General features: G+C 38.0%; 2 non-coding genes across 2 annotated transcripts; one reads left to right on the forward strand and one right to left on the reverse strand.

Moving 5' to 3' along the window:
- The first annotated feature begins 8,773 nt into the window (after positions 1-8,773).
- LOC141645477 (small nucleolar RNA R71) lies at positions 8,774-8,880 on the forward strand. The gene has a single exon (XR_012544959.1). It is a non-coding gene; the product is annotated as a small nucleolar RNA R71 (small nucleolar RNA).
- A 13,095-nt stretch (positions 8,881-21,975) lies between these two features.
- LOC141645160 (small nucleolar RNA R71) lies at positions 21,976-22,082 on the reverse strand. Its single transcript, XR_012544746.1, has one exon. It is a non-coding gene; the product is annotated as a small nucleolar RNA R71 (small nucleolar RNA).
- Positions 22,083-22,389: the final 307 nt, after the last annotated feature.

Genomic DNA, 22,389 nt, shown 5'->3' on the forward strand with positions numbered 1-22,389 from the left:
AAGAATACAACTCACTACAAGTAACTATTTATAATAAATATCTCATACTTGCATTATGTTAATAAATATTCCATTTTATAATTTGACATGCCGGTTAAATACAATATAATAAGCGATAATGACTAATTTACGTTATGTGAAATCTACAGGATAAATGTGACCAACTCAAGCGACTCATTTATGAGCCCTGATGCGATCCCGCTAAGTATTCACAAATTAAGATGTGGTCGTTGGTCACGGTCGAATCAAAACACAATTTATAGCTCCACAAACAACTCTACAATTAGTAAAGAGGCAAGTAAAGGTTGGATCCCAAGGGACGGGAGTTGAAATGAGATTTCTATTGTAACTAGTGGTGTCTAAGGGGTGTCACAAATTGGGTTGATGTAGAAGGTTACTAAACTAAAATAGCAATAAAAATAAACAAGCAAGATGAATTAAAGGGGTGTAAACAATTGATTAAAGGCACTAGGGTGTCATGGGATCATAGGGGAATCATGGGATATGATCATACAAACATGTTCTCAAATTATAAGCAAGCAATTATTGTTGTGATGGATTGAGTTGGGTTATATCTTACAATCCTAGGAAAGTTTGGGTCCCGGAGCCGAATCGATTAGATTGTACAACACCTACAAGTCGACTTAATCTTCCCTACTCAACAACCTGCATGGTCTAATGAGACTCGAGTTGGGTTATGTCTTACAAGTCTCATTGAAAATATAGAAGATGATAGTAAATGCAAGGATTCATAGGCTTAGCATTTCATCAAATATAACATGTGCATGAGTTGAGATCAAAACAAGCAAGCAAATAAAACATGAAAGCATATTAATTTAAGCATGAATCATTCCCCATGGGGTTGGTTTCCCCTAATCACCCATTAACCCTAGCTAAGAGACTACTCACTCATTATCATGTTGATCATGCTAGCAAGGTTGTCAATCATACCAACAATATGAAACATGATGAATAAATGAAAGTAATTAACAATAATTAAAGAGGGATTAAGAGATTATACCTACTAATGATTCCAATAATAAAGCAAAGATAAAAGAAGTACTTGAATGCTTGATTGAGAGGTTGTCAATCTCCCAACAATAACCCAAATAATCTTCAATTACCCAAAATAAAGGATGAACAAAAGAGAGATTTAAAGAACTAAAACTTGGATTAAAACTTGATTAATACTTGATTACAATATTAAAGAGAGATTTGATTGATATTAACTACACTAATTATTGATAAGAAGAACATGCCCCTCTAATTAGACTAATGGGGTATTTATAGTGGAAATTAGGGAGGATGCATTAGGGTTAACTAAGGGCTAAACTAGTAATTACACTTTTTAAGTTGAGCAAGGAGGAGCCGGTATTTTCTGAGAGAAGGCTTCTTTCTTCGTAGCTTGAGAAGACAATCCGTCTTTGTGCTAGAATCCGGGCGGAATAGGGTCGGTGACGGGCGGATTCTCGCTTTGGAATCCGAGCGGATTCTGGGAATCCGGGCGGATTGTGGAGGGGAATCCGAGCGGATTGTGGCAAAGCCGCTCGGATTGTCTTCTTTGCGGGACGGACGGATTGGTGACAATCCGCTCGGATTGTCGATCGGAAACAATTCTTCCTCTTTTCTTCCCTTTTCTTCATAAATTCCTTGGGGATTTCCTTGGGGACTCAAGGATCCTTTCTCAACATTGCTCTTCTACTATGATATGTACAAAGGCCTTCTAATCTTGTCTCTCCTTGATGCTTGGTCATTGAATTTGATCAATTTAGTCTCGTTTTGCCATGAAAATGCAAGATTCTTACTCCTTTCCTACCAAGGGATCAAAATCTCAAAGAATATGCAAAACAAAGAACTAAAGATAAGAAATGACCCAAATAAGCACTAAAAAGCATGGAAACAAGGCTAATTCGGGGGCTAAATATGCGCCAATTATGGTCACATCAAATATCCCCAAACCGAACCTTTGCTCGTCCCGAGTAAAGAGGTGACAGAGACTAGGACCAATACTAACCTATCCTAATAATATAGCCGATATGAGACAATTAGCGGGTCTCACTCCGCCCCTTCAACTCACAACAAGACAACCATGAGGTAGGATGCCTTCTTGCAAGGCAAGGTGGGTCTTGCCAAAATGGCGACACATCCAAACATTAAGCACACAAAAACACATAATGGATGCATCTACAAAAAGAATAGCCACTCCCTCATCAAGTGGCGGTGGCACTAAAGAGGAACAAATTTAAGAGCATGTAATCCTTCACAAATACTAGTTCAACAAATTACTAAGTCTAAGAGGATGGCACTAAATCACCTCCAAATGGTGTTAAACTAGACTACTTTCGTCCTCAATTTCCAAATGCTTTCGTCAAGAGCGATCGGATGGTGGTGGAATGATGATCTCTATGATACTAGTGGCATATGACATGACAAGTCTCGAATTCTCTACAAAAGTAAAGGTCATGGATCGTCCCAAGCTCGACCAAGTGGCTTGACAAAAGGCTTTTTCGGAATGAAATACTCAAATCTTTATTCACAACGGGTGGATATGACTAGTATTCAAAATTGTCCTCATTTCACTTTCACATTTCAAAAATTTAAGATGGGGTTTGTCCCTTCCGGGCTAGTGTCCTTTGCTTTCGCCAATCGCTTATTAGGCAACCGGTTAACCTCTAGACAATAGCTTTTCGGGGTGATAGTCACTCTGTCTCTGGGCGGCCGAATTCACAACCGTATGGGGGCCCAATTCAATGGATCCCACACCAAAGCACATCGAAGTGGTACGCCTTCATCAAAACAACTTAACTTTCTCAACTTTCAACAATTCATAACATTTGAGGTTTCCTTGGCATTACATTACTTCCACATGACAAAATTTCTTTGAAATGAGCACTTCAAGCTTATTGATAGAAAATATTTTTGGGTTGCCTTATCACAAGGTCAAACAAGGTCACCTAGACAAGTTAACCAAGTCCATATCGCATCACGGGGTTGGATAGGTGACTCACATGCAAACCCTTGACTAGGCCTTGGGTCATGGGTCAAAAGACACTAGTATGACACTATCTAGGGTGTTTTACAACCATTCTAGTAGGTAAAGTCTTAAGTTGAACAAGTATTTATAATGGCTTAGTTGCTCTTGTCAAATTCCTAAATAGGCATTTTTCAAAACATTTCTAACATGCAACTACATGCCATGATGCAACTAATATAAACATCCTAATGCAAGTGATTCTATCAACTAATATGACATATAAACTAAATGCAAGTCCTAAATTCACATTGTTATACCGCATCAATCAAAATAAAGCCACATAGTCATTAACATAAAGAGGAAAAAGGAGATTAGAAAGATCATACCATGCGGTCTTCAATATCCTCATGTCTCGGATGTGGCGTAGTCAATCAATGTGAACAAGGATAGAACAAACACAATATATACACAAGACAATATATACAAGACTACAAAAGGAAATAAACATGTTTTTGGGTTTTCAATTTTCAAATTTTTATGATTTTTGAAATTTTTCAATTTTTTTGGATTTTTGAATAAGAGTTAAAAGTTAGAATTCCCATCCCCACACTAATATGGGCATTGTCCTCAATGGCCAAAATGATGGAAATTATGCAAAGATGATGCATGATTTCTATACTAAATGCAATCTATACTAAGCTACACTACATGATGCATGGTTTTTGTTATGACGGAGAGGATAATTTAGATTACCTCCCATTGCGTATGCATTAACTTCCCCAAACCGAGTGAGACACTATTGCTAATGTCCAAGGATGGGTATAGTTCATGCACACACTATGCTATGCATGAAACTAATTTGTCATTTTGGATTTTTTAAAATGGGAACAATAGAATGAGAACACCTCAATGGTACCGAGGTGTGAGTCCTCTAATGGGGCTAGGACTACTCCAACAATGATCAAAATGAAATAAAATACAAAGAGAGAAATAGACAAACCATGAGAGTGTAGGAGTCTCCAAGGCTTGCTAATCTTCCATCATGCTATCATCATCACTTCCCTCATGAGAAGTGGTCACATTACCACTTTCCTTGTCATTTGCTTCTTCACTTTCTTCCTCATCTTCCTCATCATCATCTTCACCATCCTTTTCTCCTTCACTTGCTTCTTCCTCAATATTATCATCAACTTCTTCATCATTTCCAACAACCTCATTGTCACCCAAAACGACCCTAGATGCACCCGGAAATAAGACTTCTCTATCCGCCCAACTAGGCAAAGGACAAGATGGATCAAGTAGTCCTTGCCTAGCTAAATGTAGGAGGGGTGGATATTGAGCCAAGTAGGCATTTTTCCGATCTTCATAGGCTTGCTTGTGCATTGCTTGCATGAGAAGAGTCACATAGTCTTTACCAACTTCAACTCCTTCCGGCTTGAACTCTTCATACTTAAAGGGGTAAGGTGGTATGACAATGGAAGAGGAGGGCATTTCAAGATCACCCTTTTGTTGTTGAATGATATACTCGGCTTCTTTGGAAAGGGGAAGTAGATAATTGGTCCGGTGGACGCTTAGACGGCAGATCTTCGAAGGCAAGGTGAACGATCTAGCTTCACTAGTTAGCCATCCATACTTAGTGTCAAGGGGGTTATGGGCAACCCACTTGAACTTGTGAATCATGGTATGCATATCAACAAGATGGCCACCCTCCTTTGCTTTGTACTTGTTATCCTTATTGAAGTTAGGATCAAAGTGCTTGGCTAGGAGTGTAACTAGGCTGCCATTGACAATAACGATCGTGCCCTTCTTCCCACAATATATATTGAGCCATCTATCTACCAAGAGCCTCAAAGAATTGTAAGGCTTGGTGTGAACTCTTCCGATATTCAAAGCCGATTCAAGGAGAATAAAATCAAGTCTTGTGAAATGGTTGGTATCTTTCCTAGCAATTATGGTGTTACCCACGACCTTGTGCCATACTCTTATGCCCGGGTGGTGGACCAAAAGAGCACGACTCGCATGAAAATCCTCAAATTTCTTCCCGGAGATTGCCTCCCAAAGAGGTTCGGGGTCATACTTTCCATAACTCTTAAAATAACTCGGTTCATCACTAAGACCCAAAATTTCACCCAATTCCCTAAAGGTAATGCGTCTACTAACATTAGCTAGACGAAACTCGATATTCTCCCTATTCTCAACTTTGGTGACTTTCAAAGAACTTAAAAATTCCAAGGTAAGGGAGGGGTATGTCAATTCCCTTGTTTCAAACAATTTCTTCAACCCCATGGCATTGAAAAAGGCTTTTGTTTGTTCAAGAACACCCAATTTTTGTAAGGTATCTTCACATATGAATTTGGTGGATTTTAATGACTTCATAGCAAACTTGACAAAGGTATTTCTATGGGTATCGGAAATAAAAGTTACCTCCGGATAATGCAAAAGTTGATCAATTACCGGAGTAGAAGGTGTTGTTGCTCCCATAGAAGGTTGTTGTTGTTGTTGCACTTCCAAGTTTGGTGTTGCTACCACCATAGCCAATGCTTTCTTTGTTTGAAGAGCCTTTTGCCTTTGTGAGAGTGCCTTAGCCTTTGGTGCCTTTGTTGCCTTTGTTGCTCCCTTAGTCCTTGCCATTGATGAACTAACCAAGAAAAGAATGAAAAATCTTCAATTTGTAGTATGCCCAAATCGATTTGAAGGTGAAAGGCTTTGCCTTTATGAAAACAAAAATCGACTCAAAGGTTAAAGATTTTGTGCTTGGTTTTGATTTTTGTTGAAGAAGGAGTGATTAATTTGTTGTTGGAAGGATGGTTTGATTTGTATTTGGTGAATGTTGTTGAGGGTTTTTTTTTTTGTGATGGAGAGGATGAGGGTTTTGATGTTGTGGGTAGTGTTTATGAATGAATGAATGAATGAATGAATGAAGGTGGGAGGGGTTTTAAAGAGATCGAAATTTTCGACGGGGGCAATCCGTGCGGATTCTCGCCAATCCGTGCGGATTCTCGCTCTTTCGAACTTTGCAAAACTCGCCTAAAGACGGGCGGATTTGTGACAATCCGCTCGGATTTGCTGAACACGGGACGGGCGGATTTGCTCAAAGACGGACGGATTTCAGTCCAGAAAATTTTGCTTGTTTTCCTCAGCTGCCAAGACGGACGTCTTTCTTACAAGACGGACGGATTCTTCAAGACGGGCGGATTCTTCACAGGACGCCCGGATTCAGTCACAGTCAAGAATTTTTCAAAATTTAGCTCAGTTCAGGACGGGCGTCTTTTTCCGCAATACGCTCGGATTACGTAAGACGGGCGGATTCTCCGAATCCGCTCGGATTCTGGCCCTGTGTACACGGATTCAGTTCCATCCGTGCACATTGCATTTCCCATACCGTTCTTCCATTCTTTCTTCAAGTCTTGTGTTCGTCATTGTGGGGGCACTACTAAGGCATGGATAGCCTAGGCAATTGCCATCCCCACACTAAGTTAAAAGCACTACACATCAATTGAAATCGTTAGTCCCTCCCTCACTTTCTCTCAAACATGACAATTATTTTGATCAAAGTAAATAAAAAATCCAAAGATGACAAAAATGCAATATAAGAATTGAAATGTAAGTTAGGGAGTTAGAAATATTTACAAGTGGTGGTTTAGGGAGGACTCCACCAAACTCTCATTCTTGATGAGATGTCAAGGGGGCATGTCCAAGGTGTTTTTGATGTTGCTCAACACCTTGAAGAAGTAATCAAAAGCTTGTTCATTATCATGGTAGAGGTTATCAATAGACCGTGGCCCTTGTTGTTGGTCTTGATCGATGGCATTACCAATGTAGGGATTAAAAATCCCTTCAAACTCGTCGTCCCAAAGACCACAAACTTCATTGAGTTGATCATTGAAAATCTCTTGCTTAGATGGAGACAACTCTCCTAATTTCTTCTCTTGGCCAATGAGGCCATCCTCTTCTTCCTTGGTTGATTTTGATGAGCTTTGCAAGCTCTCCTTGTCACAATTCACTTGCTCTTTGAATGGAGCATCTTCAATTTTCTTCTTCCATTGGAGTTCCGATTTCTTCCTTTCATCCTTTCGGCTATAATGATCAATCATGAAACATGGTTCATGCAAACGAGGAGCTCTCATAGTCTTGTCAAGATTAAAAGTTATGCTTTCATCTCCCACTTCTAGAGTGAGCTCACCATGTTTCACATCAATTACCGCATCGGCGGTGTGTAGGAAAGGTCTTCCTAGGATGATTGGAATGTTGGAATCTTCCTCCATATCAACAATGACAAAGTCCACCGGGATGAAAAACTTCCCAATTCGCACGGGGACATCTTCCCATATCCCTAACGGTGTCTTCGTCGATCTATCGGCCATTTGGAGTGTGATGTTGGTGCATTTAAGCTCTCCCATCCCCAACCTTTTACTCACCGAGTACGGCATGACACTCACACTAGCCCCTAGATCACACAAGGCTTTGTTGATCGTCGTGTCGCCAATGGTACACGGTATTGAGAAGCTTCCCGGATCCTTTAACTTTGGAGGTGAACTCCCTTGAAGTATTGCACTACTCACCTTAGTGAAGGCGATAGTCTCAAGCTTCCGGATCGACTTCTTCTTTGTGAGGATATCTTTCATGTATTTCGCATAGGCCGGAACGTGATTGATTAATTCCGTGAAAGGAATTGAGACTTCCAAATTCTTCACAATTTCCATGAACTTTCCAAGTTGATCATCAAATTTGGGCTTGGCTTGACGACTCGGAAAAGGAAGTCTAATCACAATGGGCTCCTTCTCCTTGGCCTTGTCTTCATTTTTCTTTGAACTTTCTTCTTTTGATGATTCTCCATCTTTGGAGTTTTGCACACTTTGTTCCTTTTCACTAGCTTCCACAACTTCATTCTCAACTTGCTTCTTCGGTGCTTCATACCTTGTACCACTTCTCAAGTGAATGGCACTAACCGTTTCATGTCTAGGGGGATTACTTTGAGGTGGTAATTGCCCCTTTTGTCTTTGTGAGCTTGAAGATGCTAGTTGAGTCAATTGTGTTTCCAACATCTTGGTGTGAGCTAGAATGTTGTTGATGGTGGTTTCCTTTGCTTGGCTATCTTTTTGCATTTGAGTGAAAAATTCTTGTTGATTCTTTTGCATTTGGAGGACCGCTTTTTGGACATCAAAACCTTGGTCATTTTGGTGATTGTATGGATTTTGATTTTGGTAACCTTGGTTTTGATTGTAAAAGGGTCTTTGATTTTGGTTCCTCATGGGTGGTGGAGTGTATGTTGTTTGAGGGTTTTGAATATTTTGGCTTTTGTATGAGAGATTTGGATGGAATTTGGTGTTTTCATTGTAAAAGTTGGAATAAGGGGTACCACTCTTGTATGCTTGGAAAGCATTCACTTGTTCATTTGTTCCCCTACATTCACCTTGGTCATGTCCCAAAGTTCCACAATTCTCACATATCCCACTTGGGATTGATGAGGATGCCGTCATGGCATTAACATGATGCTTTGATGATTTTGAGTTTTCCTCAAGTCTAGCCATAGCTTGTTCAAACTTCAAGTTGATTGTGTCAATGTGAGCACTAAGTTGAGCACCCAATTGAGTAACGGAGTCCACTTCATGCTTTCCTTCTCTAGTAGCCTTGTGAGGTATACTATATTGTGAGTTATGGACCGCCATTTCCTCAATATTGTTCCATGTTTGATTGTCATCAACTTCGGTGAACATTCCATTTGATCCCATATTGAGAATGTTCCTAGAATCTTCATATAAACCATTCCAAAATTGTTGTACCAAAAACCATTCGCTAAGTCCATGGTGAGGACATGAGCGACAAATTCCCTTGAACCGCTCCCAAGCTTCATACAAAGACTCTTCATCCTTTTGCTTAAAACCCGTAATTTGAGCTCTTAGCATGTTAGTCTTTTCCGGTGGGTAGAATTTTTTGTAGAAAGCTAGAGCCAACTTCTTCCAAGAATCTATTCCAAGGGTGGCCTTATCAAGGCCCTTCAACCATTGCTTCGCGGTGCCGATTAAGGAAAAAGGAAATAAGACCCATCTAATTTGGTCTTGAGTCACGCCCGTTTGAGAGATAGCATCACAATAGTCGCAAAAGGTTTCCATATGAGAATGAGGGTCCTCACTAGGCATCCCCCCGAATTGGCTCCTCTCAACTAATTGGATGAAGGCGGACATGGCAATAAAATTTCCAGTGAGATGTTGCGGTGTAGGAGTACCATTTGGTAGATTCTCCTCGGTGGGTACGGAGTGTGACGAGAATTTTGGCATTGTAGGTGGATTTTGTGGGGTATTGTGTAATGGGTTTTCTTCTCCTTCTATTGCGAAAGGATTGACAAACTCACTAGTGGGTTGGACAACTTCACTAATACCTCGTAAATTCCTCCTAACAACTCTCCTATTGTTCGTCAAGGTTCTTTCGATTTCACGGTCAAAAGGTAACAAATCACTTTGTAACCTTCTAGACATGCAAAATATCAAACAACTCGAAAACAATTAGAACAAACCTTGAGGAGTTTTACTTCCTCAAGGCGAAGAAAGACACAACTAATGACAATAAAAAGAAATCTAAATCAAACAAACACCGTCCCCGGCAACGGCGCCATTTTTGATGCGATCCCGCTAAGTATTCACAAATTAAGATGTGGTCGTTGGTCACGGTCGAATCAAAACACAATTTATAGCTCCACAAACAACTCTACAATTAGTAAAGAGGCAAGTAAAGGTCGGATCCCAAGGGACGGGAGTTGAAATGAGATTTCTATTGTAACTAGTGGTGTCTAAGGGGTGTCACAAATTGGGTTGATGTAGAAGGTTACTAAACTAAAATAGCAATAAAAATAAACAAGCAAGATGAATTAAAGGGGTGTAAACAATTGATTAAAGGCACTAGGGTGTCATGGGATCATAGGGGAATCATGGGATATGATCATACAAACATGTTCTCAAATTATAAGCAAGCAATTATTGTTGTGATGGATTGAGTTGGGTTATATCTTACAATCCTAGGAAAGTTTGGGTCCCGGAGCCGAATCGATTAGATTGTACAACACCTACAAGTCGACTTAATCTTCCCTACTCAACAACATGCATGGTCTAATGAGACTCGAGTTGGGTTATGTCTTACAAGTCTCATTGAAAAGATAGAAGATGATAGTAAATGCAAGGATTCATAGGCTTAGCATTTCATCATATAACATGTGCATGAGTTGAGATCAAAACAAGCAAGCAAATAAAACATGAAAGCATATTAATTTAAGCATGAATCATTCCCCATGTTGGTTTCCCCTAATCACCCATTAACCCTAGCTAAGAGACTACTCACGCATTATCATGTTGATCATGCTAGCAAGGTTTTCAATCATACCAACAATATGAAACATGATGAATAAATGAAAGTAATTAACAATAATTAAAGAGGGATTAAGAGATTATACCTACTAATGATTCCAATAACAAAGCAAGAATAATAGAAGTACTTGAATGCTTGATTGAGAGGTTGTCAATCTCTCAACAATAACCCAAAATAATCTTCAATTACCCAAAATAAATGATGAACAAAAGAGAGATTAAAGAACTAAAACTTGGATTAAAACTTGATTAATACTTGATTACAATATTAAAGAGAGATTTGATTGATATTAACTATACTAATTATTGATAAGAAGAACATGCCCCTCTAATTAGACTAATGGGGTATTTATATTGGAAATTAGGGAGGATGCATTAGGGTTAACTAAGGGCTAAACTAGTAATTACACTTTTTAAGTTGAGCAAGGAGGAGCCGGTATTTTCTGAGAGAAGGGCTTCTTTCTTCGTAGCTTGGAGAAGACAATCCGTGCTGTGCTAGAATCCGGGCGGAATAGGGTCGGGACGGGCGGATTCTGGCTTTGGAATCTTAGCGGATTCAGGGGAATCCGGGCGGATTGTGGAGGGGGAATCCGAGCGGATTGTGGCAAAGCCGCTCGGATTGTGCTGCTGCGGGACGGACGGATTGGTGACAATCCGCTCGGATTGTCAGTCAGCAACAATTCTTCCTCTTTTCTTCCCTTTTCTTCATAAATTCCTTGGGGATTTCCTTGGGGACTCAAGGATCCTTTCTCAACATTGCTCTTCTACTATGATATGTACAAAGGCCTTCTAATCTTGTCTCTCCTTGATGCTTGGTCATTGAATTCGATCAATTTAGTCTCGTTTTGCCATGAAAATGCAAGATTCTTACTCCTTTCCTACCAAGGGATCAAAATCTCAAAGAATATGCAAAACAAAGAACTAAAGATAAGAAATGACCCAAATAAGCACTAAAAAGCATGGAAACAAGGCTAATTCGGGGGCTAAATATGCGCCAATTATGGTCACATCAAGCCCATCAAACAAGTCATAAAAACCCAATACTTGAAATCACAGGAAATCCATAAAGTTAGTCAGGCAAAGTCCAACCATGTAATCATGTGAAGTCCAACATTTAAAACATAACAAGCTCAAAAGAAGGAAGTATATAAATTCCCCATATAAATTATAGTGAACCCAATCTATAAAATATAATGAGCGGTAATGAATAAACGTTTCATTTCTCATTTACATGTTACTTGAACAAAGTATAAATAGCCGATAACAAATGAATTAATTAATACGGAACACGAGGCAAAACGTAAACAAACCAAAATCCGAACCACCCATAAGCATATACGAGTCAACAAGGGAAAACTTTGGTCGTGATACGAATAAAAAGCATAAACAACCACCATACACAAAGGATATATATATTTATAGAACTTGAACGGTAAAACGGGCGCCATTTACTCATACGAACTCCGAATCGAGTGATTCAAGTGGCTAAACCACCTAATTTTTCGACGCCGATCCATCTGTCATATTTTCAGTTGCATTGGAAGTCGCACCGGTCAGATACGACGGGTTCCAGGCCAACACGGGTCACCCAAAATAGTCTAAAAAATGCAACTTTAGCAAGCTAAATGGGACCGTCTCAAAACTGAAACTTTAAGCAAGTAATGATACTAGTGACATATAACAACAACCACATCTAATTACCCATCTCATAAGAAAGCCAAAGATACCATCTTTACTCAATTTAAGCAAGTAAAACTTTGTATAAATCCATCTTAAACAACTACACATATAATCTCATAAGAATCACAATTACTAGCTTATAACAACAAAACATAACATATAAACATACAAATGACATAATACCGAGTAACCCATCACCGTTACCTCATTATTTTTTCAAAATGCAAGATTCCGACTCAAAACCATGCCAGTTTCTCAAAAGGAAGCTCAAGATTCGAGTTCCCAAGTAAGACCTCGAAAATCGTGCCACAAAAGTCACGGCCTGCAGCAAGGGTGAGGGAAAGTCAAGATCTTTCTTACCTAGGAAGATGGAGGGAGAGGAGAGGAAGAGATAGGCGCGAAATCGTTGAAAATCGATAAGAAACGAAGGTTTTATGGCCATTTTAGTGAAAGAGGTGGAAGTTGTGTAACAATTTTGTTGTAGTTGTGTGTTTGTTGCTGACAAATGAATGGTGGAGGGAGAAGATAGGGTTTAAGCTCTTATATGGGTGGAGGGAAAAGAGTAGGATGAAGGCCCAAAGTTATCTTAGGCTCAAAGTATCATTTTAAGTCGATTTTACCCTAAAATACAACCCGGACCTACTACAAACTTAAGACGAATATATTTTTTTTATCAACATTAATATTATTTTACATGTAAAGCCGCATTTTTATAAAAAAGGTTTTAAAATACAAATAAAATAATAAAATGGCTAATTAAATTATAAATGCCAACACGGAAAATTCGTGGGTGTTACAATCATCCCACCTTTTAAAAAGTTTCGTCCTCGAAACTTGAAAGTTGAAAAAGTAAGACCGCAAAGTTGTAGTCAGATATTTCAAAGTCGACCATCTAAAACATTTACAAGATTTTATGCCATAAAAATTTAGTGTTTCTTAAAAAGGTCGCATAAAGAATTTTCTAAAAGCCCAAGTTTCTCGTCAAAGGAACGGGAGAGTTCTCGTTGCGCATTCAAGAACATCATCATTCCAAATCGAAGACAAGGTAAAAGACAAAATCGTACGTCGATAAGCGTAGAACCCGTTATTAGACGTCACTAACAACAAGTCCTAACATCCGATCAAACGTTAAAATAAATTAAAAAGATAATCCACTTCAAAGTTTCTAAAGACATGACAAATTAAAAGCGAACTTTCGTTTCCAAACCCTTAAAATGAGTAAAGTTTTGCAATAGTAATGCGAGATTTAAACAGAGAATTTCAAACGGGTAACTTAAAACGGGTTGAAGTTGCAAAAGATGGAAAACAAGTTAGACATCATAATCATTAAGTACGATAACGTGGTTCAAACCCAACAGACCAAAAGACTAAGTCGAACTTCTACGGGTAGGAATCTGAGAAAAAAGTCAACTTGGAGGATAAAGGGTATGGAGTTTCATGAGTCACTAGCTTCAAGTCCAAAGGAGAAGCATAGGGAAAAGCGTAAGAGGGGGCACGAACGGTAAGGCTTACGGTCAAGGCAGAGAAGAAAATTATGGAGCTTAGAACTACCACAAACACTTTAGAAAAAGTTGCACCCTCATCCAAAATTGTCAAGTCAACAAGTCTCTCTATTATTTCTCCCACAATGGATTCCCAAAGGCAAAATTACACTTAATTGAAACATCATTTAATTACCTCAAATACTCCAACAACTTCAAAGTTTCAAAACCACAGGATCATTAAAGACTTCTCTATACTAAATTTCTCTCAACTCAAAACTCCTAGGAACCAATTCAACAAATTTCAAGTCTTATCCTCAAACTATTTATGGTTATCAACATTCCCCAAAGTGTTTCTTTCAAATTCCACATCTTAGGACATTACTTACCATCACGCTCTCAAGAATTCAAGGCTTTAGTTGTAACAACACTTCATCATCACTTCATATCTCTATACTCTAATACCACAATATGAAACCATATTCACCACTTAACAATTGGTGTCAACTATACCATTACCTCTTATGACTTCCAAAACAAGCGCTAAGACTCTCCAATAACGCAACTTAGTCTCACTCTCATCTCATACCTTGAGTAGTATTCAAATTTACTCACTTACACCGACTAATAATCCAACAACTCCTCTAAGTCGCTAGAAGAGGCTCTACGGTACTCAATTAAGGTGGCTTATGCTCATGAAAGTCCTTCATAATATAAACGGTTTATAGTTTTGTTTACAAATAGTATGAGTAAAGTCATTTCCCAATAATGGTATCAACAAAAGTTTTAGCAATAAAATTTCATTCATATTATTTGTATTATAATCAAAATATTATAATTTAGAGGTAATTGGAAATTATACAACTTGATAAAAAGATTTATTTTGATGAAAACGGAAACTTTAATGGAAAGATAAAATATACCAAAATACATTATAATTACCAATTTCTTATAGAGTTAACACACTTAAGTGTCAATAATTTTCTTATTTAAAAAGATGTAATTTTGTTGGGAAAACTTAGTTTGCTAGTCTATTATTTTAGAAGATAGGGAATTACTCACAAGGTAGTTCTCTCTTAATTACACTCTCAAATCCATGTATGTTTCATAACGTCAACCACAACTTCAAAGCTCTAGTCTCACATATAACTCAAACTTTACGCAATCGATTGTTTAGTTAAATCACTCTTATTTCAAATTAAGCATCTAAACTCTAAAATACCCAAGTACGCCAACTCACCTTCCAAGAAGTTAACCGCTCATCACAGGGGTTGGGGTTCAAAACAAAACGCTTTCCTCAAAACAAAACTCGACCAAGGTGAACATCTCACAAAGGAAAAAGGGAAGTGCCTTCAAAAGGGTATTATAAGAGGGGGAGATACAAATGCTAAGTTGGAAGGAAAGATACAAGAGTCATTAACAAGGGGCGAGAGTCGAGGTAAGGCCAACAACGATGTCAAAGATAGAGTTTTATAGGTTACCATCATCAAATTTAAAGAAGGAGCACGACGAAGTGAGGAAGAGAGGTATGAACGGTAACGCTTATGGTCAAAGAAAAAGGGAAATTAGACAACAAGGAAACGTCGGATGCTCAAAACTCAAATAACAACATCATCCTAAACGGTTCCTAAAACTTCCTAATAAAATCAATCTTACAACCACATTACCTACAAGGATTCCTCAAGATAACTTACGCTACTTTACATCTAAGCTAATCTATGAAACAAAGTACTTCACCACACTTGTGATTCAACAATTCCCAATCACTAAACATTCACAACGACTTCCATAAAACAAGGTCAAAACTATTAACAAGGCTATACTCGTACCCGACAAACGTCAAAAGGCAACAACAATCTATGTATGGCTATCAACATCCTAAAGGTATCTCTTTCCAAACTCAAATCATAAACATTACTCCATGTTTACTCCTAAGGTAACAATGCTCAACCTACTAAGCTTTAAAATCTCAAACATAAACAACAAAGCCAAGTTCTATAACCTTAGTATCATAGACAACTCGCACTTAACACACAGAATCCACCAATCAATTAAACTCACTTTATCAAGGGACTAGGTATAAGAATCACTAAGTATGTCCCATCACACCACCTAAGTCTTTCCAACATCACAACCTCTCAAAACCAGGGTTATGGGTTAACAACAAACAATCTCCTCAAAAGTCAAATTCTCCAACCAAGGCCAACATTCCTCAAAAGAAAGAGTACTATCAAAAAGGCGTTAAGGGAGGATAAGCAAGGAACAAAGCACAACTTGGGAGGGTACAAGAGTCATTCCTAAGGAAAGAAAAGAGAGTTTAGAAGAAGAAGCAAGCATTAAGAAGTAAAGAGTAAGGCAAGGTACACAAAGATGGAGGAATATCTTCGAGGAACAAGAAGCATTCTTCAAAGGTTGAACAAACCTTCAGTTTCCGGCACTAGGCACCAAGTCTTGATCTCCACATAGGTAAGTTCACGGTCATTGATCAAAGGGCACAACAATTATTAAATGACAATGAACAAACATGTTAGAACCTAACAAAGAGCAAACACACTACAGACTACCCACCTTTGGTCCTTAAATCTACCCATCTCTCATTCATTATTCAAGGTCAAATTCAAGTTTAAATTTGGGGTACACGTGTATGCGTCGAGAGCAACAAAGGCTCTGATACCAACTGTGAACCCCCACTATAACGCGGAAAATATAACTTATAAATTCAAGCGGAAATTAGGAATTTTTTTTGAAACTTTTAAAGTTTAAAGCGCGGGTTCATTAAAACCTAAAGCATAACTAGAGAATGCGGAAATAAATATTTAAATTATACAAACGTGGTAGTCAACGTGAGGGAAAATATATTCCTCGAATGACAAATGATAAAAGGTGAGTCTAAGCAATTCTACTAAACCGACTACTAGTCCAAGGTGCTCGCTAGCTCACACGTCTAAACCCCACAAATGCATCTACACAAACCTGTTATTCATGTAAACGTGAAAGCCACAATCAGTGGGGAGTAACTCGGGGTTCTCCCAGCCACATTATGTCAAAACGAACATAACAAAGAACATGAAAAAATAATCATATTAGATAAGTTATGAGTGAATCGACTTATAACTAAACATGGGATCATACGTGTTTAAACCAACAAGGATACAAGAAATGATAGAATAAACAAGTAAGTTAGGCATAAGCAACAATAAAATAAATGGAGAAGAAAGACAAGGAAACAGACACGACCACTTAGCCAGAAGCACGTATTTAAAGGAGATATGACCAAAGTAACCATCCAAATAATGCAAGACATTTACTACTCTTAGACTATAATTTCCCCGGGTAGGACTATGATAATGATACGGTCCTAGTCTAAATCTGCAGATTCTCGGGTGTACATCCCGATTCGACGTGCGCCAGCACAGCACGCACCCAAGACTCGGCTACTCATGGAGACCGAGTACCCCAATCGCCAGAACAACACGAAAGTGGCGGAAAGACTAAGATAAGACTCACTTGCCAGCACAACACAAGTGGCCCAAAACCACACTTGCCAGAACAGCACAAGTAGGCCAAACCCGTACTTGCCAGAACAGCACAAGTAGGGCGTAAATGCATGTCAAGCACATACGATGGTATTATGGCATTTTTACAAGAATACGACTCATAAGTGTAAGACCAAGACAAAGTGTAGACGGAGTATCCGACTCAGAGGCTACCTTGAAAGCATGTCCGAGATACCACACACAAGACTACATCCTAGACTCCAACCTCCTGGTAGGACGACGATCATATCGCAACTAGAGGGCCTATGACTCACCCCTAGTGTCCGATAGGACCAAGACTCCCACAACCGAACAATACTAGACATTATTAAGAATACAACTCACTACAAGTAACTATTTATAATAAATATCTCATACTTGCATTATGTTAATAAATATTCCATTTTATAATTTAACATGCCGGTTAAATACAATATAATAAGCGATAATGACTAATTTACGTTATGTGAAATCTACAGGATAAATGTGACCAACTCAAGCGAATCATTTATGAGCCCATCAAACAAGTCATAAAAACCCAATACTTGAAGTCACAGGAAATCCATCAAGTTAGTCACGCAAAGTCCAACCATGTAATCATGTGAAATCCAACATTTAAAACATAACAAGCTCAAAAGAAGGAAGTATGTAAATTCCCCATATAAATGATAGTGAACCCAATCTATAAAATATAATGAGCGGTAATGAATAAACGTTTCATTTCTCATTTACATGTTACTTGAACAAAGTATAAATAACCGATAACAAATGAATTAATTAATACGGAACACGAGGAAAAACGTAAACAAACCAAAATCCGAACCATCCATAAGCATATACGAGTCAACAAGGGAAAACTTTGGTCATGATACGAATAAAAAGCATAAACAACCACCATACAAAGGATATATATTTATAGAACTTGAAACGGTAAAACGGAAGCCATTTACTCTTACGGACTCCGAATCGAGTGATTCAAGTGGCTAAACCACCTAATTTTTCGACGCCGGTCCATCTGTCATATTTTCAGTGGCATTGGAAGTCGCACGAGTCAGATACGACGGATTCCAGGCCAACACGGGTCACCCAAAATAGTCTCAAAAATGCAACTTTAGCAAGCTAAATTGGACCGTCTCAAAACTGAAACTTTAAGCAAGTAATGATACTAGTGACATATAATAACAACCACATCTAATTATCCGTCTCATAAGAAAGCCAAAGATACCATCTTTACTCAATTTAAGCAAGTAAAACTTTGTATAAATCCATCTTAAACAACTACACATATAATCTCATAAGAATAACAATCACTAGCTTATAACAACAAAACATAACATATAAACATACAAATGACATAATACCGAGTAACCCATCACCGTTACCTCATTATTTCTTCAAAATGCAAGATTCCGACTCAAAACCATGTCGGTTGCCCAAAAGGAAGCTCAAAAGTTCCCAAGTAAGACCTCGAAAATCATGCCACAAAAGTCACGGCCAGCAGCAAGGGTGAGGGAAAGTCAAGATCTTTCTTACCTAGGAAGATGGAGGGAGAGGAGAGGAAGAGATAGGCGCGAAAATCATTGAAAACCGATAAGAAACGAAGGTTTTACGGCCATTTTAGTGAAAGAGGTGGAAGTTGTGTAACAATGGTGTTGTAGTTGTGTGTTTGTTGCTGAAAAATGAATGGTGGAGGGAGAAGATAGGGTTTAAGCTCTTATATGGGTGGAGGGAAAAGAGTAGGATGAAGCCCCAAAGTTATCTTAGGCTCAAACTATCATTTTAAGTCGATTTTACCCTAAAATACAACCCGGACCTACTACAAACTTAAGACGGATATATTTTTTTTTATCAACATTAATATTATTTTACATGTAAAGCCGCATTTTTATAAAAACGGTTTTAAAATACAAATAAAATAATAAAATGGCTAATTAAATTATAAATGCCAACATAGAAAATTCGTGGGTGTTACAAACACATCCCCTCTTTAACCTAATCTTTTAACTTCCCTCATCATTAACCTAACTTAAATTACTTTCCAATTAAATTGGGGATTGTGAAAATCATCTCAATCCTTTAAACTTTTTCCCCAAATTGAAACCCAGCTTAGGGTTTACTTCTAATCTAAATCCCTAGTCGTTTTTAATTTCATTGTTTGTTGTATTCACCATTTCCCCATTTGACTTTGCTATAAACCCATAAAATGAAAAATGAAGAACGTTGATTTGAAAATTAGAATGGTTATATCAAATAGAGGAAGAAAAAAAAGATAGAATAATTAGCTGAACTTGAATAAAAAGTTGAAATAAGAAATGGTAATCAGATTAATGGAATGGGGGGAGAGAGAGAGAGAGAGAGAGAGAGAGAGAGAGAGAGAGAGAGAGAGAGAGAGAGAGAGAGAGAGAGAGAGAGAGAGAGAGAGAGAGAGAGAGAGAGAGAGAGAGAGAGTATTAAAGTTGGTGAAATTGAAAATTAATTGAGGAGTTGATGAATGAATGAATTAGAAACATACAAGGGAAGGGGGTAAGGGCATTCAAGGAAGAAAAAGTACAACTTAAGATGACAATGTGAAATGGATGGTTGAGATGTTCTCTTTTTGTTTCCTAACCTGATGTGGTAGTTAGTTTTAAACCGAACCAACAATATTAATAACAGTTTTTAAAGAAATTTTACTTTGATAGCAGTTGGTAAAATCTGAATTATACGTGGTAGCAGTTATAAAAAAGCCCATTATTTAATTAGCCTTAGTTTAGTTTTAGTATAAAAAAACCACCTAAAACAACCCCCATTATTATATTATACCTATATACCATATTAGATAATTAATCCGAGTTAGTAACTTCAGTCCCTGTGGGTTCGACCCTTGCTTACCCTATTTATTTGCATTGGTAGAGTTAGTGACTGAATATAAATTTAATTTTGACTGTGGAAATGACACGCATCACCTAACCTCGATGGACGCAAAAAGCAAATGAAGGATGTTCGAGTTGAAGAGGAGGAGAAGAGCTGTTGTTTTAGCTTGATGTATCACTTTTATATACACTTTTATAACTCCTTTCATGTTGTTTTGATACCATTTCTGTGCCTATTATATCATTTATATGCCTTTATTAGTGAAATGTCGATACTGCCGCTACTTTATGTTTTAATGCAGAAATGACGCATTGCAAGGTGAATCAAGTAAAGATAAGCATTGCGGTTATGGCATAGTGGAATACACGGGGCATGGCACGAGAAACGAGGAGACTTGAAGATAAGAAGAGAAGTAAAAGAAGAAATCAAGCTGAACACCTTGGTTCCTCGATCGAGTACATGAGGGCTCGATCGAGTAACCCCCCTCGATCGAGTATGGCGAGGCTCGATTGAGGATCCTTTCTGATAGTCTTATTTCCGTATTTTCCTAAAACACGTCTTGTTTGTAATATATATTCTAAACTCGTAGAGTTTATGTTTTACTCTTTTATTACTTTTCGACGGCTGAAAATACTTTTAGCTTTCATACTTTGGATCTTTTAATCTTTTCTCATTAATTAAGGTACCAATCGTTCTTCATAATTTATTGTTCAAGTTTTATGCTTTTAATTGATTATTGTTATTTCATGTCTTCAATTATGTTGCTATCCATCTTTATTGTTGTTAATCAAATTACTACGAGTAGATAAATCATTCATCTAGGATGAAGGGGATCTAGGTTGATTAGAAAGGGGATTATTAATTGATTGTTAGTAATTTCGTATAAACTATCGGTTGATTGTTGTTCTTATTCTAGTTATTTGATTTAAGGCTTGAATCGATAATTAGTGTAGCAAATTAATACTTTCACCGACAGGGTTAGAATTAATATAGGCTGCGATAATCAAATAGCTTGTGTTTAATATTAGCGATTGCATGTTAGACTTAATCTAAAGGGCATAATAGAATTAATCAATCTTGTGACCTTAGATAGTTTGATTGACCTCACAATTGATTAAGACAAACCCCACATAATTGACCTAGTGAACCGTAGTCCTATACTCTTTAATATTATTGTTAATCATCTTTTAATTTACTTGCTATTAGTTGATAGAAAACAAACACCAAAACCCCCCATAAATTGTTACCATTAAGACACTTTAAATATTAGCAAAGTGATTATTACCGCCTCCTTGTGGATTCGATACTTGTCTTACCACTAGCTATTTTGTTAGTACTAATATAGATTTATTTTGATTAGGTGATATGACTTTAGCCTTATCAAATTTGGCGCCGTTGCCGGAGAGGCAACAATTTTCTTGTTTGTTTTTGTTTATTTTGTCTTTTTGTCTCAGGGAACCTAGTTCCTTGAGACCGTTCTCACACTTTTCTTGTTAGTTTCGTGTATGCCTAGGTCAACTAGGTCCGAGATTCTTCCAATAGATCCCGAGCCAGAGAAGACTTTTCGCTACAGACAAAAGTTTCAGAAAGAAGTGGGTCAAGTAGAAGACTTGAGTATACTTGACGTTGAGACAGAGCATTCTACTATTTCAGAAAATCAGTCCTTTGAAGAGGACACTACTTCTGATCTTGAAATTCCAGTTCCAGAGATTACCATCATGCCTACTTTAGCAAGATATTCCGAGCCTACTTTGGCTTCCATCCCAAAAGGATTCAAGCTCCCTACCTCAGATAATGGAACTTTTGAGATTCGTCCATCTTACATCAATTTGGTGGAACGGAATTTATTTGGAGGTGGAGCTACTGAAGACCCTGCAAAACATATGGAGAAATTCGTTACTTATTATTGTTCCATCCCTCTAACTACTGGGGTGACACAAGATCAGGTAAAGCAGGTGCTCTTTCCTTTTTCTCTAAAAGATGATTCTGCGGAGTGGTTGCGAGATTTGGATATGGAGGATCAAGGAGTTACTGACTGGAATACTCTAACTCTTGCTTTCTACAAGAGGTACTTCCCGTCACAGAAGACTAATGCATTGAGAAATCAGATTACCAGCTTCAAACAAACAGCTACTGAAGATTTGAATGAAGCATGAATTCGCTTCAAACGTTTGGTCCGTTCAGTTCCCCATCATGGCTTTCAAAAGTGGTTTCTTTGCAACCAGTTTTGCAATGGGTTGTATGATGATCATCGTGCTTTGCTAGATTCTTCAGCTAATGGGAGGTTTCAGGACAACACTAATGATGATACCGCGTGGAAGTTGATTGATCAGATTGCTACCCATACCGCTAAGTATGGAAATCCTAGGGGAAGTATACGTGGGAATGGTGGAGATAGTGCTCTTGCGGCGCAGTTAGAGACTATTTCTGCCCAAATTGCTGAGATGAAGACCTCTAACACCCACGAATTTCTCATTTTGACACTTATAATTTATTTAACCAATCTG

Source organism: Silene latifolia, chromosome 2 (assembly GCF_048544455.1).
Source record: "Silene latifolia isolate original U9 population chromosome 2, ASM4854445v1, whole genome shotgun sequence".
In the NCBI taxonomy this organism is placed as follows: domain Eukaryota; kingdom Viridiplantae; phylum Streptophyta; class Magnoliopsida; order Caryophyllales; family Caryophyllaceae; genus Silene; species Silene latifolia.